Raw genomic sequence first — 7,534 nt, forward strand, 5'->3', positions numbered from 1 at the left:
GACTCGTTGAGTCCGTGGGGGGACATAGTGCCCAGGACAGTAATCCATCTACATTCCTTCTGGGCTAGCATCCGCTTAATGTCCCCACCACGGATCCCAAGCTGGATATGCTGGATACCCCTGACCATGAACGTCCTTGGATCACTTTGGTGAAATACTCTAAAGTGCCTGGGTATGGTCTTAAGCAGAGACAGATCTTCCACCGAGGCTGCAGCTTGTATATCCCGCACGTGCTCTCGAGTGCGTATTCTCAGCTGGCGTGATGTCAAACCTATATAAATTTTGTGACAGCCACAAGTGGCATAATAGATAACCTGTGTGGTTGCACAGGTTATATATTGTCTGATATCGAAATTACGCATACCGTCCGAGGAGACAAAAGTGGATGTTCTCAGAGTGTTCCTACAGGATAAACACTTCCCACAGGGAAAACAGCCATGTGGAGGTCCACGAGAATTAAATGGATTACTCATTTCAGGAACGTAATGACTGCGCACAAGCATATCTCCCAGATTTTGGCTTCTTCTTGCCGTCATGAGCGGGTCTTTGGGTAGCTGTTTTGACAGAGCAGGATCTGTTTGTAGCACATTCCAATGTCGTTTAAGGATTTCCCTCATCTGTGCCCAACGGCTATTGTAAGTAGAAATAAATCTAATCTGATCACTGCTCTGTCTGGTTTTAGCTTGACCATGTAGCAAAGATGGACGGCTATTACTCTTTGCTCGCCGATATCCCCGTTTTATACAGCGTTCACTGTATCCGCGCATCCGAGTCACAGGGGTTTGCTTCTTTCCTCTGACCTTGAGTCGTCTTTTAGTTACAACATGCTGTCCTGACTATTTGTTACTGCTGTCCGATGTTTTAGTTGGTTTTATTTGTTGTCTTAAGTGTTACTTACTTATTGTTTTTATCCTCCCTTTTTTATTGTAGTGTTTACATGTAATACATTTATCTACCCTCCTCCTGTGTGTTGTATCGGTGGCTTCGTGTGGAGGAGCTACGTCCATCACTTTTTCAGTATCTATTTATAAACTCCTATTGAAGATATGCAGCATCCAGAGAAAGAGGAAGAGATGAAAAATATCATTCTGTGACATATGTGAAAACTTCTTCTACTCGCCCTGGTGGATGGTTAACAGGCCTAGGACTCTACACTTGCTGTCTTTTAGTATAATATGTACAGCACTGATCATGTATACATACTGTGCAGATCATCCATACGCCTGGGTGCCAGTACAGTGGGTGCCCTTTATATAATGTACTTTGTACTATTCTGTCACTTTTGGGCTACATATACCATTTCTTGTGTAGGCACTTATACGTTGGGCTACTTACACTACCATGGTTTGTGTACCCTTGCTGTCATGTGTCTTGGTGGTCTGTCCGCGGCGGTGACCTGGCGCCGGTCGCTGTCTGTTGGACTGACCACGGGACCTAGACATGTCGGGGGTATTCTTTCCATTGGGCTGTGCTCAATATGCACATAACTCTGTACTTTATGTATCATGTATCCTATTACTACCTGTTGATTATATTGTCTATTGCTGTAAATATGTTACTTGCCATTCCCAGAGGTATATTATGCCATCTGCACATGTCACTTTATATTCCTCTTCCTCTTTGTTACCATGCGCCTGTGCGCTCCATATACTAGGTGACCGCTCCCGTCCTGATGCCTCTCCTGCTGTGTTTGGTTGCGTGTGCGAGCTGGCGCCGGCTGTGCCACGTGACTATCACTGGGAGGTGGGGCTATGGAGGGGGTGTTGCGGTCTGGACACTGGCATGTGCGCCTGCGTCATGAAAGCTTTCTTACTGGTATATTTATGTCAGGTGATGCGTTACACCTGACATTTAAGGAGGGTACTTTCTACAAGTAAAACCACGCCCCCTGAAGAAGGTGATCTCGCACCGAAACGTGCGTAGGGGTGAGAGCGCGGTCGCACCGGTCCAGGACATATGGGTAAATATCTGTACTATTTGCTTTACTTTGGCACTTAGGTTACTACTTATTGGCTAGTACTTGTATTGGTTGTAGGTTTCGGCCAGTGTTTCCATTTGGCTGGTAGCAGCAGGTGTTGGTTACTATTTTATGTGATTAATCAGTTCATTGGTCCCTATTGTAGCCTGCCTTATACTTACCACTTACCAATCCTATATAGCGCCCTACCCTATACGTGTGCCCTAGTTTGGATATATTAACCACATGCAGTAGCCATATGTACAACAGGACCCCCATATGTATGGACTAGGTGCACCGTTTGCTCTCTTAGCCTTGGAGTTTTTGTCTTTTATCACTTCATAGATGCCATACTAGAATTGTATTGCTCACGGCTATGTGCACACTGTGTGCACAATATTGATTTTATGTGTGTATTTACTATGTAATAAAGTTTCTACTAATTTTGCAATTATTGGCATTTTGACTCTATTTTTCTCCGTTTCGCTAATTATCCTCTGAGTCGTTTTTTGCCTTATATCTCAGGATGCAATTTAGCATCTATATACAATTATTTGTATACTAATTATTGTATTATAAATATGTTTTGGGGACTATTTGTACAATTGACGTTTTCTGTGTTTCTCACAGCCACTAGTTCCAAGGCAGCCATGGACTACAAAGCACGTGAGCAATCCTGGCTCACACGAATTAATGAAGTGTTTAATGACAATTCCAAGTCATCGGCAGCAGATGGCAGTAAGGATATGCATGAAGTAGCTACTAAAAAACTCAAAGATCTACTACATAGACGTACACGTACCTGGTGGAACCGTGCCTTTTTAATTAAATACATTGAGACAGGTCTCACACCAAGGGGACTGAGAGTCCAAGTATTTCCGTCCTTTGAGGTGACTGATGTGGTTTTTCGGCAGAAGTGGGAGGAACACGCCACTGTGTGCTCCAGAGGGTTTATGGAGTTATTGGCTCAATTAAATCAAGATACCATAGACTCTTTAGATAAAGAAATTGAGATCGTGCAAAATACGCTCAGACAAGGTTTGTCTGAGACGGAATTACAATGCTTGAATAACGAGATTGATAAGGAGTTCCAGAAGTGGGAGAAAGAAATTTGTGCTATTAAGACCACTAAATTTCAGCGAGATGTTGGGGACAAGCAGTCTAATACTATGTATAGGTGGAATCGCAAATCACGTAGAACATTGAGGGGACCAAGGAACAGATCTGCATCCGTATCTGCATCTATGACTTCCCATGCCTCAAGCGAGGAATCTTCAAAATCATGTCAGAGAGTTGGGGAGCCCAATAGGATGTTTCCCAATAGGGAGACGCAGGTAGTCAAACGGAAAGTTGCATATTCAAATAAACCGGATAAAAAGAATAGGACTAACCAATTGGAGGTAATTAATTTATCTAAATATACCTTCACTCAAACTCAGCTGGAGGTTCTATCCAAGGGTCTAACGTTTGCACCTACTAATAATTTTGATTCATTTACAGCCATAAAAGACCTGTTTTTATTTGCGAGAAAATTAATTCTTAAGAAATTACACAACAAGGGAAGTGATGAACAACTACATAACGAACAAGCAGAAATGGAAGCGCTTAGAGCCTTGGAAGAACTTCTAGTTGAACAAGATCCAGTATCAACAGGTATGTTCCCACGCTCTATATACCCCAGGTCTACTCGTTTTCCCCCTTTGTCGGTATGTCCTGCGGTGGATATTTTCACCAGGTTAGTGATGGAGGATTTTCAACAGATGTCAACATACCGTGTAAATGATAACCTCACGGCTAAACAACGGATAGCCCTGAGGGACCTCAAAAGCTATAAAGACATAGTTATAAAACCTGCCGACAAAGGGGGAAACATAGTCATTTGGCCACAGGGGATGTATGAGAGGGAGGCATACAGGCAGTTGAGAGACAAAAAAACGTACTGCCGTCTGGATCGTAGTCCCTTAATTTCCTTTTCTGCAGAACTTGAGTTGATTCTACAACGAGCTTTTGAAAGGGGAGTCATTCCCAAGAAAGTTATGGATGGTCTCCTCACTAGAAATCCAAAAGTCCCCACAATTTATTTTACACCCAAAATTCATAAAGACCCAACTTCCCCACCAGGCCGACCTATAGTGTCAGGTCTGGGCGGATTATGTGAGCCAATTTGCAAATTTATAGACTACTACTTAAAGCCCTTGGTAGAGTCCCTGCCGTCTTATGCGCGAGATACCATGGATGTGCTAGCCAGGATTGATGGCATGTCCCTGGATAGGGAAATGATACTTGTGACAGCAGATATAGAGTCACTGTATACGTGCATCCGACACAGTGACGGTTTGGAAGCCTGCCGGTTCTTCCTTACCAACAGCAACTGGGATGGCCCTATGTGTGAGTTCATTCTGGAGCTGCTACATTATATTCTTACACACAACTTTTTTGTGTTTCGAGATGTGTTTTATTTGCAGCAATGCGGCACTGCCATGGGCGCGGCCTGTGCGCCTTCTTTCGCTAACCTCTTTCTTGGGTTCTGGGAGAGGGGCATTTTTGGGGGGGAGGGCGCCCAGGCCGCGGACCATGTGCAGTGCTGGTTGCGTTATATAGACGACCTTTTTATAATATGGCAGGGTAGTGAGGAGCAGCTCCGGAATTTTATGGATGGGTTGAACTCGAACCATTTTAACATCAGACTGACGTATAAATATAGCAGGACCGAGGTGGACTTCCTGGACGTCAAAATATTGGTTGATGGAAATTTACATCTACAGACGGATGTCTATCGTAAACCCACCTCGGTCAATGCACTGCTACATGCGAGTTCGAGCCATCCTGGATCCACCATTAGGGCCATCCCAGTGGGCCAATTCCTCAGGATGAGGCGCATCTGCTCATCTGAGGAGTTGTTTGAAGTTCAGGCGGCGGACCTCCGTGACAGGTTTCGGATGCGCGGATACAGTGAACGCTGTATAAAACGGGGATATCGGCGAGCAAAGAGTAATAGCCGTCCATCTTTGCTACATGGTCAAGCTAAAACCAGACAGAGCAGTGATCAGATTAGATTTATTTCTACTTACAATAGCCGTTGGGCACAGATGAGGGAAATCCTTAAACGACATTGGAATGTGCTACAAACAGATCCTGCTCTGTCAAAACAGCTACCCAAAGACCCGCTCATGACGGCAAGAAGAAGCCAAAATCTGGGAGATATGCTTGTGCGCAGTCATTACGTTCCTGAAATGAGTAATCCATTTAATTCTCGTGGACCTCCACATGGCTGTTTTCCCTGTGGGAAGTGTTTATCCTGTAGGAACACTCTGAGAACATCCACTTTTGTCTCCTCGGACGGTATGCGTAATTTCGATATCAGACAATATATAACCTGTGCAACCACACAGGTTATCTATTATGCCACTTGTGGCTGTCACAAAATTTATATAGGTTTGACATCACGCCAGCTGAGAATACGCACTCGAGAGCACGTGCGGGATATACAAGCTGCAGCCTCGGTGGAAGATCTGTCTCTGCTTAAGACCATACCCAGGCACTTTAGAGTATTTCACCAAAGTGATCCAAGGACGTTCATGGTCAGGGGTATCCAGCATATCCAGCTTGGGATCCGTGGTGGGGACATTAAGCGGATGCTAGCCCAGAAGGAATGTAGATGGATTACTGTCCTGGGCACTATGTCCCCCCACGGACTCAACGAGTCACAGGGGTTTGCTTCTTTCCTCTGACCTTGAGTCGTCTTTTAGTTACAACATGCTGTCCTGACTATTTGTTACTGCTGTCCGATGTTTTAGTTGGTTTTATTTGTTGTCTTAAGTGTTACTTACTTATTGTTTTTATCCTCCCTTTTTTATTGTAGTGTTTACATGTAATACATTTATCTACCCTCCTCCTGTGTGTTGTATCGGTGGCTTCGTGTGGAGGAGCTACGTCCATCACTTTTTCAGTATCTATTTATAAACTCCTATTGAAGATATGCAGCATCCAGAGAAAGAGGAAGAGATGAAAAATATCATTCTGTGACATATGTGAAAACTTCTTCTACTCGCCCTGGTGGATGGTTAACAGGCCTAGGACTCTACACTTGCTGTCTTTTAGTATAATATGTACAGCACTGATCATGTATACATACTGTGCAGATCATCCATACGCCTGGGTGCCAGTACAGTGGGTGCCCTTTATATAATGTACTTTGTACTATTCTGTCACTTTTGGGCTACATATACCATTTCTTGTGTAGGCACTTATACGTTGGGCTACTTACACTACCATGGTTTGTGTACCCTTGCTGTCATGTGTCTTGGTGGTCTGTCCGCGGCGGTGACCTGGCGCCGGTCGCTGTCTGTTGGACTGACCACGGGACCTAGACATGTCGGGGGTATTCTTTCCATTGGGCTGTGCTCAATATGCACATAACTCTGTACTTTATGTATCATGTATCCTATTACTACCTGTTGATTATATTGTCTATTGCTGTAAATATGTTACTTGCCATTCCCAGAGGTATATTATGCCATCTGCACATGTCACTTTATATTCCTCTTCCTCTTTGTTACCATGCGCCTGTGCGCTCCATATACTAGGTGACCGCTCCCGTCCTGATGCCTCTCCTGCTGTGTTTGGTTGCGTGTGCGAGCTGGCGCCGGCTGTGCCACGTGACTATCACTGGGAGGTGGGGCTATGGAGGGGGTGTTGCGGTCTGGACACTGGCATGTGCGCCTGCGTCATGAAAGCTTTCTTACTGGTATATTTATGTCAGGTGATGCGTTACACCTGACATTTAAGGAGGGTACTTTCTACAAGTAAAACCACGCCCCCTGAAGAAGGTGATCTCGCACCGAAACGTGCGTAGGGGTGAGAGCGCGGTCGCACCGGTCCAGGACATATGGGTAAATATCTGTACTATTTGCTTTACTTTGGCACTTAGGTTACTACTTATTGGCTAGTACTTGTATTGGTTGTAGGTTTCGGCCAGTGTTTCCATTTGGCTGGTAGCAGCAGGTGTTGGTTACTATTTTATGTGATTAATCAGTTCATTGGTCCCTATTGTAGCCTGCCTTATACTTACCACTTACCAATCCTATATAGCGCCCTACCCTATACGTGTGCCCTAGTTTGGATATATTAACCACATGCAGTAGCCATATGTACAACAGGACCCCCATATGTATGGACTAGGTGCACCGTTTGCTCTCTTAGCCTTGGAGTTTTTGTCTTTTATCACTTCATAGATGCCATACTAGAATTGTATTGCTCACGGCTATGTGCACACTGTGTGCACAATATTGATTTTATGTGTGTATTTACTATGTAATAAAGTTTCTACTAATTTTGCAATTATTGGCATTTTGACTCTATTTTTCTCCGTTTCGCTAATTATCCTCTGAGTCGTTTTTTGCCTTATATCTCAGGATGCAATTTAGCATCTATATACAATTATTTGTATACTAATTATTGTATTATAAATATGTTTTGGGGACTATTTGTACAACAAGCTAAGTTTTGTTTGCTCATTTTTTGATCAGCAGTGTTTATCATGTTTTCTTGTTCAGCTTGCTAAAATGTGATTCCCTC

The 7,534-nt window shown here is 43.9% G+C and overlaps 1 long non-coding RNA gene across 1 annotated transcript; it reads left to right on the forward strand.

Moving 5' to 3' along the window:
- Positions 1-3,066: 3,066 nt before the first annotated feature.
- Positions 3,067-7,329, forward strand: LOC143775799 (uncharacterized). The gene is made up of 3 exons (XR_013215709.1): positions 3,067-3,357; positions 3,458-3,610; positions 5,820-7,329. It is a non-coding gene; the product is annotated as an uncharacterized LOC143775799 (long non-coding RNA).
- Positions 7,330-7,534: the final 205 nt, after the last annotated feature.

The sequence above is a fragment of the Ranitomeya variabilis genome, chromosome 5, assembly GCF_051348905.1.
Source record: "Ranitomeya variabilis isolate aRanVar5 chromosome 5, aRanVar5.hap1, whole genome shotgun sequence".
NCBI classification, from domain to species: domain Eukaryota; kingdom Metazoa; phylum Chordata; class Amphibia; order Anura; family Dendrobatidae; genus Ranitomeya; species Ranitomeya variabilis.